The sequence below is a fragment of the Podarcis pityusensis genome, assembly GCF_964106645.2.
Source record: "Podarcis pityusensis genome assembly, chromosome: 9".
Classification (NCBI taxonomy): Eukaryota; Metazoa; Chordata; class Lepidosauria; order Squamata; family Lacertidae; genus Podarcis; species Podarcis pityusensis.
In genome coordinates this window covers 52,806,444-52,823,080 of record NC_138034.1, presented here as the reverse complement: position 1 = coordinate 52,823,080, position 16,637 = coordinate 52,806,444, and the positions used below count along the sequence as shown (strand labels likewise).

The following is a 16,637-nucleotide window of genomic DNA, read 5'->3' as shown; positions in this document are numbered from 1 at the left end:
GCCTCGCCAATACTTGTGCTTGCTCTTTTCACTTCTTTACAGCAAAATTATATCATACTAACACTAAAAGTTGTGGACATTCAATAAAGCTGAATGCTGCAAAATTCAAGATACACAAAAGAAAGCAGCAGTGAAGCATATGAGAGGAAGAAAGGTGGTTGAGTGGAAAGGCTGATTAAAAGCTGAGTTGGAGAAGAACGTTTGGGTCTATAACCCTAGCCTCATATTTGGGATGAGCATTGGTGAGCTGCCAACATGTGTATTCCTGAGCCCGGCGTATTGCAAAGTGCCAGCATAAGCTGACTATAGCTGCTGTAAATCAGTGGGATGCAAAACTTATTCACTTCTGGTGCATATCTGCTCTGAAGAAAGCCCCACCCAGCACGAAGGGGCTTACACCCAGGCAAGGGTAAAGGATTGCAGGGCAGTTCCATTCAAGCTGTCATTATACAGTACTTATAAAAACAACCCATTCTTTTCTTTTCATATGCTGGCTACATACCTTCTAAAGCGTGTTTGCTTTTGCAGAAAGGTTGCAGTAGCATTGTTTGTTTAAATCTCAGACCATTTTAGGCACTGTATACTCTAGCAACAAAGAATAAAACTACTGAAGAGGACTTCTGTGGGCTGTGTGGATAAAGTGTTATGCATAGAATGCATTTCGATAGTCCATGCTGGCTACTGACCTGCGTCGTGGAGTTTTCATCTGTAGGGTTAATCAGCCCTTACTAGGGTGTCAAGTAAAATATACTTAATATGGATTAAGAGAGCCTGTTTTGGGTTGAGCCAGTCTTAACCTTGTTTGAATAAGAGTCAAATGCAGTATGTTCACATTACTTTTGATCAGTGCTAAAACGGTCTGAATAGCCTTAAAATGGGCTAGCTAACCTAGATTAGCTAAACATAGCTTAATTACTCGTGGTGGTGGGCAAACCTTCCCTATAGACAAACCCTCTAATTATTAACTTAAAATGTGCATTAAATAGGCATTACTTAACCTACCAGAGCTAATTAACCTCCTGAGCTCAGAAAGTTAAGCTCCTAACCTTTGCTCAAAATAATCCTAGAGCGGGAAAGCAATGGAGGCTGTAACTCAAACTGGACCATATAAATACAGAGGAGGAAGCTAGTATTTGTTTGGGTTCTTTAAAGCAAAATCTGCTTGCTTGGGATCAAAATAAGAGCCTCTTTCACAACAGCTGCTGGAGAAATGCTCTTTTCTATAAGGAAGAGGACAAAGAGTGCTCTTATTCCTACTCTTCCTAGCAAAACAACTCCTCCTGGTTTTCCTACCTGTGGGTGGTCATCACCACATGACTGCTGCTTATTCCAAAGCAGGGGTGGATGCCAGAGAGAGCCAGGACTGTACATCCAGACCTAATAAACACACCAATTGTCTGTAGTTATAACACAGGTAGTAACCACTAATTAGATTCTATACTCTCCTGTCAGGAATGTTTATACAACCAAGCTCTGCACTCATTCATAGCCATTATAGTCTGTTAAAAAAATACTACTGTTTCTTATATACGTCATTGGTTTCAGTGAGCGAATCAACCCCTTGTTCATGGGGGAGTTATATAATACCTTTCTTTTCATTTTGACATTGTTTTGTTTTTATTTTATTTATCGGGGGGGGGGTTCTTTCATTACTAACCACTGTGGGATCATCTGGATGAATGATGAGATATAGAGGGGAGGAACTCTAAATTAATAAACTGTTGGTAAATATACATACCAATTAATGAAATTATTATATTGTTGGTAATATGCAAGCCAATGCTGCTGATGTGAATTCCACCTCTTTGATTTCATTCCTGTAAGAGGAGGCGAGGCTGTCACAATCTGTTTTTCTTTCCACGAAGAGTTTATGCCTCTAAAAGCTCTGTGGCAAGTAGAAATGACACACAAATGGATGAAATTGTTCTGGCTTCTACAATACATCTACTAAAATTGGGACAATTCAGGAAAAGCAAGAATGGCATGCAATCAGGTAGCTGTCTCCCACCATCTAACTATTGAACACCTATTTAAAGGCAGGAGAGCCCTGACAGAGGGATGCGCACATGCAGATTTCTGTGTTATCCTCACTATTCTTTGTTAAGACCATTGTTAATTTGCTAGTAGCAAGAGTGCTGAGCGTCAGGTAGTGTAGCTCTGTGGCAGAGCATATGTCTTGCATTTCAAAGATCCCAGATTTAATCCCTCCAGATCTACACTCCGGGTAGGGTAAAGAAAGTCCCCTACTCGAACCCCCCCCCCCCAGCTGCTGCCAGTCAGCGAAGATGCTGCCAAGTCAGGCAGGCCAATAATCTAATTCCGGTTTTTTTGCGTTGAATGTAACCAGATTTATTCACTGAAGGGGGGAATAAGTAATAAGAGGAGGTAGGTTTGTATTTCTTGCTATTCCTTTATCACCGTATTGGTGATTGGGTCATCTGCAGAAGATGCTTCTTCTGGGAAAAGAATGATGATGTGGGTATGCATACAAATACGAAGGAAGGAAGGAGCGAGCGAACCCGTCCATGGTTAAGGAATGAAGACAAGTTCCACGGAGGAACCAGCCACGCCGATAGCTCTTACCTTGAACCAGGCTAGATTCTTAGCGGAAAGGTTTAGTCGAGAGATCCCGGGGAAGAATCAGGCCTTGCAGATCCAGGGGGCGGGTGGAGGAGGGAGACTTTCGTAATCCTAGCAATTTTAAGGAAGATCGGTCCGAGCTGTTGCAAAAAGAGGGAGAAGTTCCCCCATCTTTCGCCGGTTTCGCCGCTGGTGTGCGGGCGGGCGCGCGCCGGCGCAGAGTTCCCCTTTTCATGAATGGTTGGGCAAGTTCATGATAGAACGCTGGGGATAATTAATAAGGATGATGAAAAGAGCGCGCCGCCCGGCAGTCAGCGCGAGCAAAGGAAACTTTCCCTGTCTCTTAAGGAAATGGAACTTCCCTTCCAAGTTCAGTTGATTGGCGCTCCAGCCAGACAGGATCGCTGGAGAAATCAGTTTTGTCCTTTGCCTACTTAGGCTACAGCCCCATATCCACTTACTCGGGAATAAGCTCTGTCGGAAATCCGCAGGACTTACTTTCGAGTAGGCGTGTTTCGGATCGGATGGCGCCGTTAAAAGCCTGTAATTCATGAACGTCTTTTTCAAACGTGTCAGCGCCGATTACATCCCTAACTAACCTTGGGCTTGTTAGAGGCTTGTTTTTCTCAGATGCGATGGGAGAAAACAGCTGGGAGGAATTTTGCCGCTGAGTGTCGTGCAGTAAATCCCGTTTTGCCCAACTAAAGTGTGCATAGGATTGCGGTCCTCGGCGTGAGTGGGTCATTTTTAGGGAAAGGATGCGAGCAAAGCAGATTTCTGAGCCCTGGTAGTAAAACCGAATTCCTCCGCGCAACGCAATCCTATGCAACTCAAAAATAATCCTCATGGTTTTGAATGGAACTTACTACCAGGTACTTACATCTGCACAGGAGCGCACCCTTGGTGTCCGTTTGCAATCCTATGCACACTGATTTGGGAGTAATCCCAAAAGCAGAGCAAGCATTCATAGGATGCGAGAGGGTTGCAGCAAGACCCCATTCCCTAACTGCCTGATTTAGAAGCACAAGTTTTTTAGAGATGGAAGAGCCTCTGGGAGATCAGAAAGTCCAGCTTTGGCTCCATGCAGGAGTCATCTGGAATATACAATTCTTCAACTCTATATTCTGAGGTGAGCAGTCTTAACAAAAGTCAGTTTAGCTACTCTAGGAGAACCAATAATTTGAATCCAAGCTTGTTACGTTCATTCACAGAAGATGAAGGAATGGTTCGCTCCCCCCGCCCAGGTCCCTGCAGACGAATCGGCAGTAATTCTTCTGAGTTAGGCGAAAGGCAATTCTGTGCCGGTTTATTCCGAATTAAAGCTCCCCCGAATTCAGCGCAATAAACCGTGCAGAGTTATGCACACTTGCGGGAGCGCAAGCCACAATCAACGGAGTGGGATTTGCTTCTGAGCAAACAGTTACAAGCGTTCACAGTTCATCCGGATTGCGAGTACGGGATTTTATGGAAGTACCCCGAAACAAAAGGGATGGGGGTTAGCAGAGAGAACTTTCCAAAAGGAATGGGGGGCAGACAATGAAATATTTGACACCTTATGGTGCAGTTGTCTAGAACTGAAGCCACTACTACTACTCCAGAGGAGCGGACTGGAGGAAAGGAAGGACACTCTCCTTCTAAGGTGGTGGTGAGTAGTCAGATGTGGACTGCCCTGTCTGCCTACTCTAGAGTAGCCCCAGGATCCTCTCTAGCCCATAATCCATTTCAATGCAATTCTCCGTCAGCATCGCTATGGTCCTCTGGGGTTTTAAATTTCATTTCCAGCTTATTGACTGTTGAGAAGCCTCCGCAAGACTTTTGTGCGTCTAAACGGAGCTGTGGTAGTGTTACTAGTGGTGATACTGATGGTGTCATTCAGCTATTGTGGCCTTAGTGGGACAAAACAACCTCAGACAGTCGTTTAATAGCGAGCAGCAACAGCAGCTTTCTTGTTTTTCGGGTGCAAATATTTAGTGGAAACGTAAGAAGTCAAGTCGAAAGGATTAAGTGCATACCAAGATTTATAGAGCTACTTTTATGGGACCTTTTACGAGAAACTTAGAGATGATTCATTTTTATATGTAACATTTTACACCGCAATGCAGCTCCCAGGCTGTTAATGTTCAACAGAGTTTGGGGGCAGGAGAGGAGCTCCGACACACACACACACACACACACACACTTTTTCTTTTCTTTTTTTACAGGTCGGCTTTTATTTCGCCTTGGAAACCATTTCAACTATCGGACTCCAGGAAAGGGTTGAGGGGTTAGCAAGACTGTGTTTTTCTTTTCCTCCCCCTGTGTTTACATGGCTGGCGGGTCCCCTCAAAGAGGAATTATGAAAAAGAAAATAGTTTCCACCTGTAAGCCTGAAGGCTGATCCTAAAACTGCGGTCCCTGCGCACAAGGGAGGGAAGGGGAGTTCCACTGGGCTCTGAAGATTTCCTTCCTAATAAATATAGAAGCCTAGGATCTCATTGCGCGGCAATGTGAAATTAACAGGACACGCATTTTTTGCAGCTTCAGCCGTTGCGTCCTTACTCATTGCATTCAATAGGACTTACTTCTGAGTAGACATGCATAGGTTTTCAAGGCCTGTTGTAAGCCGTAGTGAGCGCAAGTGGGCTTACTTCCGAGTAGACACTCAAAGGAGAGGCTATAATTATGAATGCCCTTCTTCGGGGGTTCAAGTCTAATTGTGGGCGGGGGCACTTCGAAGTTAGGGCGCTTAGTAACATAAACTGACTTCGAAAGTAAGTTCCAGTGAAATTAAAGTGACTTCGTCCCAAGGAAACACGGCCAGGGTACAAAATAAGAGGTCAGTCTCTCCACCCAGTTCCGTAGGTGCTAGGGCGTCAGCCCCGCTGAATTCTCTGGGGCTTAACTTCTGAAGTTTGGATTGGTCTGACGGCTGCCAACCACCTTAAGCGACTCCTCTTTGAAACCAATGTCGGGGGTAAACAGATTATGATCGAGCTTAATTGGGAAACGCCATCCTTGGCGTGCATTCTTGAGACTGTCCCATTAAATACTCTGGATTTGGCATAGAATCAGCATCCATTAAAATCCCAGTTGGGGGCGCCGGACGCCAGATTATGAAACCACCCGGTTGTATCATATGATTCCAGGTGCACGTTTACTTGGAAGTAAGTCCCGCTGCGTTCAGTGAGGCTTACTTCCAGGTAAGCCCAGACATTTATCTAATCAGAAACCAGCCTCATTATTTTCATTAGGAGTTACTTGCCCAACTCAACCCGATCCTATGTTTACTCGGAAGTAAGTTCCAATAAATACTCCGGGACTGATTTCTAAGACAGCTTGGGTAGGTTTGCAGCCTGCGCAATCCTATGCATGAGTACTCAGGAAGAAACCCCGTTGTGTTCGACGAGACTTACTTATAGGCAAATGTCCATACAATCGCTGCCTTACCAAGCAAAATCGGTGCGTTAGATTCATTTGGTTGTTAGGGCTTCGATAGGACTGCGTACCTTTCCTGTCTCAGGCGATGGAAATGGGGTGGAAAGATTTACATCTCCCGAGAAAAATGACAGAAATGTGGCCGAACGTTTCACTCCAGATGCACTCAGGAAACAATGTTCAGAAGAAAGTAACCTTAGACTTCGGCTACTACTTTTGGAGCACATAAGGCATGGATTTTCTGGAATTAAATCGTAGCCTAGGCAAAGTCAGACAACTCTGAAGTAACATTATATTTTGCTGCTATGGCTATGGAGCAACTACAGACACAGCGCATAATCCGCGGGGAAGGTCTCCTGCGCAAGGCCCGTTGAAGTCCACGTGAACTGCCCAAGAAGTTCACACATACGAAAAGCCTGCTGGATGGGGCCAATGGCCCATCTAGTCCAGCATCCTGTTCGCGGACTAGCCAGCTAGACAGCACGTGGCGTCCACCGCTTACCTGGCTGCAGAGACAGATATAATGTGGAAAGTTTTAATTTATTCCAGACAGAGCGTTGGAAACCTGAAGTCCCATTTGCCTCCCGATACAAACATTTAAATCTCCGCGGCTCTAATGGATTCCCTTCCCCATGAAACGGCGCAGCTGGTCCGTACACATATACCAAACCCCGTAGAAAAAGGGGTGGAGTGGGGCGCGTTTAAGCCAATGTATTGCAATCGAGTTCAATTCTTCCAGAATCACATCCCGAACTTGTGAGATCCAGGGGACGTTGATCTCAATGGAAACATCAACTTGCAAGTTCAACAAAACACCGTATGATTGCAACTTAACTGCGTAGTAAATTCCAGTAACTCCCTGGAGACTTACGTCGCAATCCTATGCATAGCTACTCAGTATTAAGTCCTGCTGAGTACGATGAGACTTCCTGTGGATAGGACAGTAGTTTTACGCTTTGGTAAGTGCATTTAGGATTGCTGGCTGTGACTCATGCATTGGGAATTCGGCTGATAAGCTGTCTTGCTCCTCTGGAAACTTTTTTAAAAAAACACCCCCCAAAAAACCACATCACCCTGTCAGTTTGGAAGAGGAGGAGGGCGGGAACGCAGAGGCGCCTCTTGGGCGGTCAAGAGATCGAGGCAAAAAAGTCATCTCTGCTATGGGACTCGGTGTTTTGATTCTGGCGGAAGAAAGACGACCCGACTGCTGTCAAGACTAGGGCAATTCTGCACAAGACAGCCTTCAAATGTTAGGAACCCCCTTCCTTTCAGCTTAGGCAACAAACTCTCGCTCGGGGTCTCTTTCTCTCTTCAAAGGCTTTCCCCTAAATTCTACTGGGCAAGAGAACCAAGTGTAGACCTCACATTTGGGGGGACCTGAGCTGCAATCCTATGCACGCGCAGTAGGGCCTGCTTCAGAGTAGATATGTAATGCAATGCATAGGAGAGCACACCATATAGCAACGGGATTTCTTGGTAAAAACCCTCCAGTCTCAGGACTATCAGAATCTGGACAGGGACCCAAATCCAGTACAGCCCCTGCAGACAGCCTCGGTCTTCTGGCTAAATATAAGCCTCAAAGCCTCTCTAGCCAGCCCTCGGGACACTTCTCAGGCCACACCCGCAATTCGGGTCACACTTGTTTTTCCCTGCTGCACCTCGCCAGCAGCAGAGACAGCCCTGCTCCAAGGCTCCTTGAGTGTTTTGGCCTGGCTGGAATGTGTCCTTGAACTGTGATAAAGCCTCTTGTTTACTTGGATGGAGAGAGGTGTTTGTAAAACACACACACAGAGAGAGAGATAGACTTTTGCATGGCTAGAATGTAGTCTGTTGTACATCTGTTGCCCCACCCACTTTGCCTCTGGCCCCACCCAATGCTGGCAGGTACCTCCTCCCAAGCATGAGGCAATGCAGCCAGTGGATTCCATGCCCCTGCCATATAGTATGCCCCAAACTCATCAGCAACAATGCAATCTTTTACATTTCTATGCAGAAGGAAGTCCCATTGAATTCAGTAGAACTTACTCCCAGGCAAGGGAGACGAGACTGAAGAGTGCTCAGGAGTAGGTGAATGGAGTGTGGGGTAGAGGAAATTAGGACCTATAGACATAACACTGCCCAGAAGTGACCATGGAAACTATAGCTCTATAAGGGGGGATAGTAAGGGAACAGACCATAGTTTACAAGGATCTTCCTCAATGTGGCATAAACCTAGTATGTATAAGTTTGTGGTCTGCAGAGAGATGTGATACAGAAGTTGTTCAGGAAAGTCTTTCTTCAAGGTATTGCTCCTGAGAACTTAGAGCAGAAAACAGACACGGATGTATTAGTGGAAAAGAAGAGGATACTCTTGACATATGAGTTAAGGAGCTGGGAATCACAAGAGGGGAGCACTGTTGTGCTCATGGTTCTGCTTTATGGTTTCCCATAGGCATCTGGTTGGCCACTGTGAGGACAGGATGGTGGATTAGACGAGCCTTTGGCCTGATCTAGCAGGGTTCTTCTGTTCTTATGACTGAAGTCTCGGGGACAAACACCCATGGGTGAAAGGAGGGCAAGAAAGCATGGCAGTGGGAGCGATTTGGGAGAAATTTATAGAGGGAGGGAGGTTGCAAGAGGACCTCAGGTAAAAAGGTAAAGGAGAGGTTGAGTGCTTGCTATTAGTTATAGCAGGATAGTCAACATGGTGCCCTCCATATGTTATTGGACTCCACTTCCCATCATCTTTGACCACTGGCTATGTTGACTGGGGTTGATAGGAGTTGGATTCTAACACCATCTAAAAGACACTGTGTTGGCTACCCAAATGTTATGCTTCTAAGCATGTTTAAAGCTGTAGTCTATACTTACTTACCCAGAGTAAGACTCAGCATTAGCCATCGTATTTGAAGCAGTTTTACTCCTGTTGTGGTCAAGTGGGAAGATAAAATTGGTCCTGAGAAATGGCTTAAAAGTAAAGGTAAAGGGACCCCTGACCATTAGGTCCAGTCTCGGATGACTCTAGGGTTGCGGCACTCATCTCACTTTACAGTTTCCAGGTCGTGTCACCAGCATGACTAAACCACTTCTGGCGAAGCAGAGCAGCACACGGAAATTCCATCTACCTTCCCGCCGGTGCAGTACCTATTTATCTACTTGCACTTCATGCGTTCAAACTGCTAGGTTGGCAGGAGCTGGGACCGAGCAATGGGAGATCACCCTGTCGCGGGGATTCGGACTGCCAACCTTCTGATCGGCAAGCCCTAGGCTCTGTGGTTTAACCCACAGTGCCACCCACGTCCCAAGAAATGGCTTAGGTGTTTCCTATTCCATCCAGAATTGTTCCTGAATATCCCTACTTCCTCCGAACTCAGTATTTCACCCTTCAGGTCACCACTTACTCTACAAAAGCCTATTTCAATAAACAAGATTACTGATTTGTTTACTGGGCCATTGTTCTGCCCTTTGGCTTCAGGTTAGCCAAAGGAGACTCTATCTACTGGTTACTCAGCGATATGCTCATCATTTGTACAATTGAACCTAGGAAGAAACATCTTCTTGTTTGTAGACCACATCAGAGGGCCTAAGCGATCAAGGAGCCATAGGACAATGTTCTTTACACCATGTAGGGCAAAGGTCTCCTCCTGGCAAGGCAAAGCAACTGCGAAGAACAATAGCAAGGAGAAAGAGGGGAGGGAGTAGGCATCAAGTTTTTCTATTTCAATTGTCACAGTAGATTTTCTGATGGGGATCAGGGCCAGGCAGACTTCAGGCTTGTGGAAACTACTTTAAACACACACACACACACACCAGAGATCCACTAACGCTTAAGCTACAGTCCATACACACTGCTACAAAACAGTAGCTTAGGAGAGGGGCCAAGATAATCTTAGAATAAGGAACTCAGTGCTCAGAATCAGTTTCCAAAACTGAGAGCTCTCAGTCTTGTCACTCAAAAATCCACTCCTGGTTCTCCTCACCCCAACTTTCTTCATCTTAGCCACCTAATTTGGTGGAGAGAGGTGATTTGTTGCTGCTCCTCCTTGCTGTTCTACTTCAAATCACAGACTACCAGTAAATTCCAATCTACCTTCTGTCTAGGGCCTTTCAGATACATGTACATAAAGCTCCTTTATTTCCATGGGACCAAAATGTCACATAGGCAGGGCATATGCAAAACAGGAAAGGGCTCCTGCCTCTTTCTGTGTTTTCTTGCAAGCTGGTAGTTTCTCTTCTCCATCACTACATCAGGTGCAGGAGCCCTGTCCATTTTTGCACCTGGCTACCTCAATCCCACAGCCTTAAAGTTCCATTCACAGTGGCAGTCAAATATTTGGATTTAACTCGATTTGATTTCACTCCAGACGTCCTTTTTATTGCCCGTTCATTTGTGCTCATGATGGTGAGTTTCCAATTGTTGCATATCCACAACTTCTAAATGAAATCCTGTAACTTTTCATGCCACATATGTTCCGTGGCATTGTTGGGGGGGGGTTGTTCCATTTTTGCTGTATTATAAAGGAATAATCTGGTAACATAGGGAAAGCATTACAGAACAAAGACATCAATGGGATGGAGTGTGGACAATCCAGTCAAGATCCTCCATTACTATACTATTCCTGCATTAATGGTATGTTGCAGAATAGACTCACATGGAAAAGCCCTAATAGCAAGGGGCCGCCCTAGATCCCATGGGTGGTACCTCATTCTTAACTTTTCTTTAACTTGAAAGTGCCATGAGTTCTAAAGGGGCTTACACCATCAAAGTAAGACTGCTAAAAGTTGCAATCCCATGAATCTCGGAGGAAGTTGACAGAAATCATTCTTACTTCCGAGTAAGCACTCATGCCTGGAGGGCTGGACGGCTGACCCCCTTTGTTCACTTATTTGATACTAAATTGGCTTATCAGTGGTACTTACCTGCAGGTAAACGAGCATAGGATTGGGCTGCAGGGCAGCTAGCCTAAGTAGCTTCCTCTCTGGTATCTCCTTTATTTCCTACTGGCTACGCCTTGACGTGAGTGGTCAGCGGGACTTATCTCCAGTAAACCTGGAAATAAATTTCATTGAAAGAAAATGTGGTGGGTGGGTTACAGCTCTACTTGGATTAAACTGGGAGAGGGGTGTTTGCAATTTTTGTAGGAAAAGGACATACTTATTGGCATTGGGCAGTGATTGTCAACCTACGATTTAAAGTCTGCTGCACTTAATTTGCGGACTGGGGAGGTGAGTGTTTGCAATGATTGCCGATTCATAGTCGATCGATTCAAGTCATCCGCTTGAAGTCTCTCGGAGCTAAACCACCAGTCCACCTCCATCGGCTGAAGTTGGGTTGTTCGGTGTATCCCACACAGTGGCCGGCGTGTGAAATGCATTGTAGACAAAAGCGTAGGACAATCCGATCGTGCGCCTGTTTACTTAGTAACAAGACCAGCCGAGTTCAACGCGACTTAGTACACTGGCTTGGGACAGAAGGCTCCGATCTGAGAATAGGTAACCCTTATCTAAGTTGATTTGTGTCTTTTCACTTTAAGGAGTCTCGGTTCGCTTTAAATCTCTCTCTCTCTCTCGCTCTCTCTCTCTCTCTCTTTGTGTGTGTGTGTGTGTGTGTGTGTGTGTTTTGAGACTGATTGGTTGGGACAGGAATGGTGCGTGTGTGTTCTGTTAGTGTTCTTGCTCACCCTGTGGGAGGGTGAGGAGGTTCAGCAATCTAATTAGCCGAGTCTTCGTACGGATCTTGAAAAGCGTAAATCTTTCCTGGTTCGTGGAAGATTAACTGTCTCGGCCTACCTGGGACGACTATTGAGAGCTACATCTGTCTAGTCTGCGTATCAAACGAGGCATTTAGCAAGCCAAATCATATGCCCTTAAAATATTTAACTATCACTGCATTAAATGCACCTTTAAAGTCAGCTTGCACAGTTGTGAATAGAAATTGGATTAAAGATTGGACACATATTTCTCCGGACATATATTTCAAATTGGGGTGGGAGGGTTCTGCTGATAAGAATTGTATTTCGAGAGATACTCAGGTATGCATCCTGTATGTCTGTGTGTAGTCATTGTGTGTGTCATGCACCGTTAAAGCTGGCGTGAAAAGGTAATAAAACACTCACAAAAACCGCACACACTTCTTCAGCGATATTCATTGACCGTCAATGAAATAACACAATTTGGGAACAATTCAGAGATTATATACGTACTTCATTTCCCGTGTCCAAAGTTTGGAAGTCTTGTAGATAGAGCTGGATAAAATATAGTTAAAGTTGTTGCCCTGGTGAAACCCCCAGCGGGTGGGTGTGTATATCGTGCTAGTGGGAATGCAATGCACAATTTACATTTTTAATCCATTTAACAACCCAATGAAAAGTTCTCCTCGTCCCTCCCCTAATCCTTGCAAGTACGTTTTGTCCTTCCCGAAATAAATTCCCTGGCATTCGCGGATTCTGTTCCTCTGGTTTTTCTTCCCTTTATTATCTGTTAGCTCTTCAAGCTCACTTTGACGTTTTACCTTCCTTTAAGTGCAGACTGTTAAAATGCCGAAGAACCGAAGCTGTAAAACAACAGCAAACAATAACACCGCTAAATTGGGAAGTGTATTTCCAGGAACGTAATCCTAACAGTTTTACAGGCGAGGGACAAAGAGAGACCCAAAACTGAATTCTCTTCGTGCCTTTGGATGCCTGAAGTGTGCCCCGATCCTAAGCGCGTTTCCTCGGAGATAAGCCCCCCCCCCCCGTGTTCAACGAAGCTAACACCCCCCAAGTGTGTGTACATACAAGCTTTAAATATAGCGATCTTAGTTTATTGATCCAGTAATCCTAGAAGGAGAGGAGGCGATCTTTCTTTCTTTCCGTCCTCAGGAGCAGGCGAATGCCCGGGAAGATGGAGGAATAGGCAGCCGCTCGCCGTTTGCCGCTGCAGAAACATCAAGAAGCCGCCCAAGTCTCTTGGCTTTTTTCTCCTTCCAGCTTTTAATTCCTTCCCCGACGAAACGTGCTGGGTTCAGCCAAGCCGAGCTCCTGAAGGCAATCAATAGCCCGTCTATATTCATAAAACTTTCAAAACATCCGCTCTTCTTACAGGCCCACTTCTGTCCATCCACACACGCACGCGGGGAGGGTGGGGCGTGCCAAGATCTCCCTTCAAACGCTGCCTGCCTACTTTACAGGGAAACCAGGCGGGGGGGGGGGCCGAGAGGGGAGCAGCGCGGAAAGAGACGCCCCTCGACGGGAAGGGCGGGGAAAGGAGTCGGGCTTCTTTTTTTGTGGATTGCGATGTGGATTCCTAGCCAGACAGCCCTGTTTGCTCGCACCCGCCTTTGGGGTCAGCCGCTCGAATCTCTCGCCGGCATTTCTAATAGAGTCCTCAAGAGAGAGAGAGAGAGATGCCACAAGTCCAGCCGGTTAATTTATGGCTTTGGGGCTTTAAGACCTGCAACTTGGGAAAGCGATGTTTTCTTCTTTTGAGCCAGCTTTCTTCTCTGGCCTTGCGTATTCTCTCTCTCTCTCTCTCTGTGTCACACACACGCGCGCGCGCGCGCACACACACACACACACACACACACACATACCACGTCGTTTCGCGGTCTTACCTTCCAAGGAGGGCCGCGATACCGTGTTTTTTGTGTGTTTCTTTTGCTTTGATACGTCAGAAACACAACCCCCGGACGTCCAAGGCCCCCCTGTGATTTACTGCCTACTCCAAATATAATCTCATTATTATTATTTTCCTTTCTCAGGAAAAAATGAGCTCCCTCCCCGCTTTCCCTCGGGCTTTTATCTTATTAGACGGGGCAGAAGGAAGAGAAGAAATTCCACTCCCTCTCGGGGAGGGATTTAATTCAGGGGTTTTCTGGGATAGGCAAGGGGTACTTTCTCCCCCGATTTCTGGCTGAACTGAGGAGCGCCAGAGGCTCCTGGGAGGGGAGATGTAGCTTGATGCGTGATGTGTTTTTTTGGTGGGAAATAACTAAAGGGTGTTGTGGAGAGCGAGGACATTTTCCCTTTCTGCCTAACAGTGGGGGGGGGGGCGAAAGTGAGGGGGGAGACAGAAAATTCCAGTAACTCCCTGGAGGCAGGGAGCTTACCTGGGGATTCAATGGGGCTTACTTCGAAGTAAACGTATGCAGAGGCTCCTCGGTATGGTCGTCCCCTTCTTTCCTCCCCCCCCCTCCCAAAGCAGAAGCAATTAAAAGGAACTTACTTCCGAGTAGTTCCGTTCGTAGCTCTCCAGAGATGACCCGATTTTCATCGTCAATCGGCCCGCCCGGAAATGAGATACGAAGTCTGTGGTCACGAAAATATTTTTGAATGCATGGACGGAATCAATTGGCGAGATCTCCGTCTGTTATCAAATGCAAGCTGGTAGTCGTTGAGAACAATTGGCTTAATAATTACCATGCGTTTAAACACAAAGGCGCACAAGCACGCACAGACACACACGGAGAAATGCCGCCAGGCTCCTCTCACGCTCCGGTCGGAAGTGTTGACCCGAGGAGAAGGACGATCGATTGAAAAACCTGGCCTTGGGTCAAGGACCTCGGCATGTTCGAAAGGCCCTTCGGCCCTCGCAAAGGAGGGAACAGGGGTTCCTTGGGCCTTGCAGGAAATTCCTTATTTTGAGGGACTCCGCGGGCTTCTCTCTCTAACTACCCATTCCCAAGAAGTAAGGAGACTGAGACGAATCCATTCCCTTCCCCGCCCCCTTTTTTTGGGGGGGGGGACATGAAAAAGATTGCTAAGATCCCAGTGTGGTTTAGAGGACGGCAGATAATTTGGGTGGTCTCCAGCTAAATCTTACTCGGATTAAACCCATCGAAATGAATATGCCTAATTTAGCCATGGGTCTACTCTGAGAAAAACTTAGTTGGTTACCACCCTCTACTTCTGCTGGGTTTCAGCGGAACTGAACTTCCAAGTCAACCAGCCTGGTGGTGCAGTGGAAAGAGTGCATGAATCTTGTCCCCACGCTGCCATGAAGATCACAGGGTGACCTGGGGCCAGTCACTCCCTCTCACCCTAACCTACCTCATAGGGTCTTTGTGAGGATGAAATGGAGGTGAGGGAGAACCAGGAACCCCACCTTGAGCTGCTTGGGAAGAAGGTGCGGTTTGAATGAATAAGGCAAAATAAATATATGTTTGGAGTCGCCTTGGATGCTTTAGTTGAGATTCCTGCATTGCAGAGGGTTAGACTAGATGACCCTTGGAGTCCCTTCCAGTTCTACGTTCTATGATTCTCTAAGTGCGCAATTCAGGTGCACAGGCTCTTCCGAGTCCTCTTCGCCCTTCCCTTCCCTCTGTCTTCTTTGCAGTCTCCATGGGGTGGGGGCCTTTTGTAGTCTTGAGGGATCTAGTGTAACGCCCTCTGCCCCCCAAAAGGAGAAAAGGGGAAGGGACGGAAAGAGGGGAGGAAAGTTAATGTGCAGCTCCTGGCAACCATAAATTAAACGCATTATCTGGTATCTATGTTTTGAAACCGGGAACACAAAGGCGCATTTGTGTGTTCTACCTATTGGTAAGGTTACAGCGGGGGGGGGGGGGAGAGGAAGAGAGACAGAGACTTGGGGAACGAGTGGGAGAGGGAAGAGGGTGGCCAGTAGCTTAACTCCTACGATGCGCACCTAAGGAACCCTTTCCACTCTTTTTAAACCATCTCTCCTCTCCCTTCTCTACTGCTGCTGCCCGCTCCGGGCGCGCGCCGTAATTCATCTTGATTTGCTTACCCCCCACCCGCAGACTTGCAAAACTATAATCCCGTATCGTTTGGCGAACAAGCAGTTTGAGAATGAATGGGTCAATATCTCTACGCGCCCAACACAAAGAGCGCGACCTTTCCCCCTCGGCTACAGATTGCAGGACAAGCCTTCTGAAAGGAGGTGCTCCAGAACCAGCGACCCTCTCCCGGATTCTTGTGGCTGAGCTCGACGCGAGGCGCGGCGGCGCTTTTAGACACAGCAGGCTCTGGTTTCCCGGTTTCTGCTGGAAAGGGGGGGGGGTGATCCGTACAGGTTTAAGGAAAGAATTTCTGTTGGTTTGGTTTTTTTTAACCCTCAGAAAGGAACAGATGAGAGAGAGAGAGCGGTAGGAGCAGACAATGGAGAGACAGATAAGAAGATAACCTGGCCGTTTTATTGATTCACTTGTTATTATTCGGCACAAATAAGGCAAAGTTAAACAAAGTTTAAGTCCCAGTGATTTCACTTGGATTTAAGAGCGTCGTTTAGAACTCTCCAGGAGAAGCTCTGAAGAGCAGTTGCCGGCCAGAACTGGCGCTGCTGAGGGAGGTAGAGCAATGGTCTGTCTCAGTATTCGGCAGCCACCTACGTATGTCCTTAAGTCAACAGGACTCTGAACAGTGGTGGATCGCGTTCGTGATCAGTTAGGTTAGGGCAATAACAGCAGAACCCAGCTCCTTGGGAGAACGATCACCTTATGGGGACGACCCTTGTAGAGATTGAACTCCCCACCCCCTTCCTACCTTCTTTTACACCACCATCGACATATTTGGGCTGCAATCCTGCGCACAGCTCCATTTAACTCAGCTGGGCTTCCGTCTGAGTAGACATACATAGGTCTGCAGCGACAAGACTAAAAATGAAAGGCGTAGAAGAAGTATTTGCTAGTAACAATGGACTTTTGTGGTTGTATACGAGCGAGGTGA

General features: G+C 46.6%; 1 long non-coding RNA gene across 1 annotated transcript; it reads right to left on the bottom strand.

Annotated features, from left to right (window-relative positions):
* Window positions 1-12,114: 12,114 nt before the first annotated feature.
* LOC308485589 lies at window positions 12,115-15,084 on the bottom strand. The gene is made up of 3 exons (XR_013990639.1): window positions 15,003-15,084; window positions 14,179-14,261; window positions 12,115-12,995 (listed from the first exon to the last, which is right to left on the bottom strand). It is a non-coding gene; the product is annotated as an uncharacterized lncRNA (long non-coding RNA).
* Window positions 15,085-16,637: the final 1,553 nt, after the last annotated feature.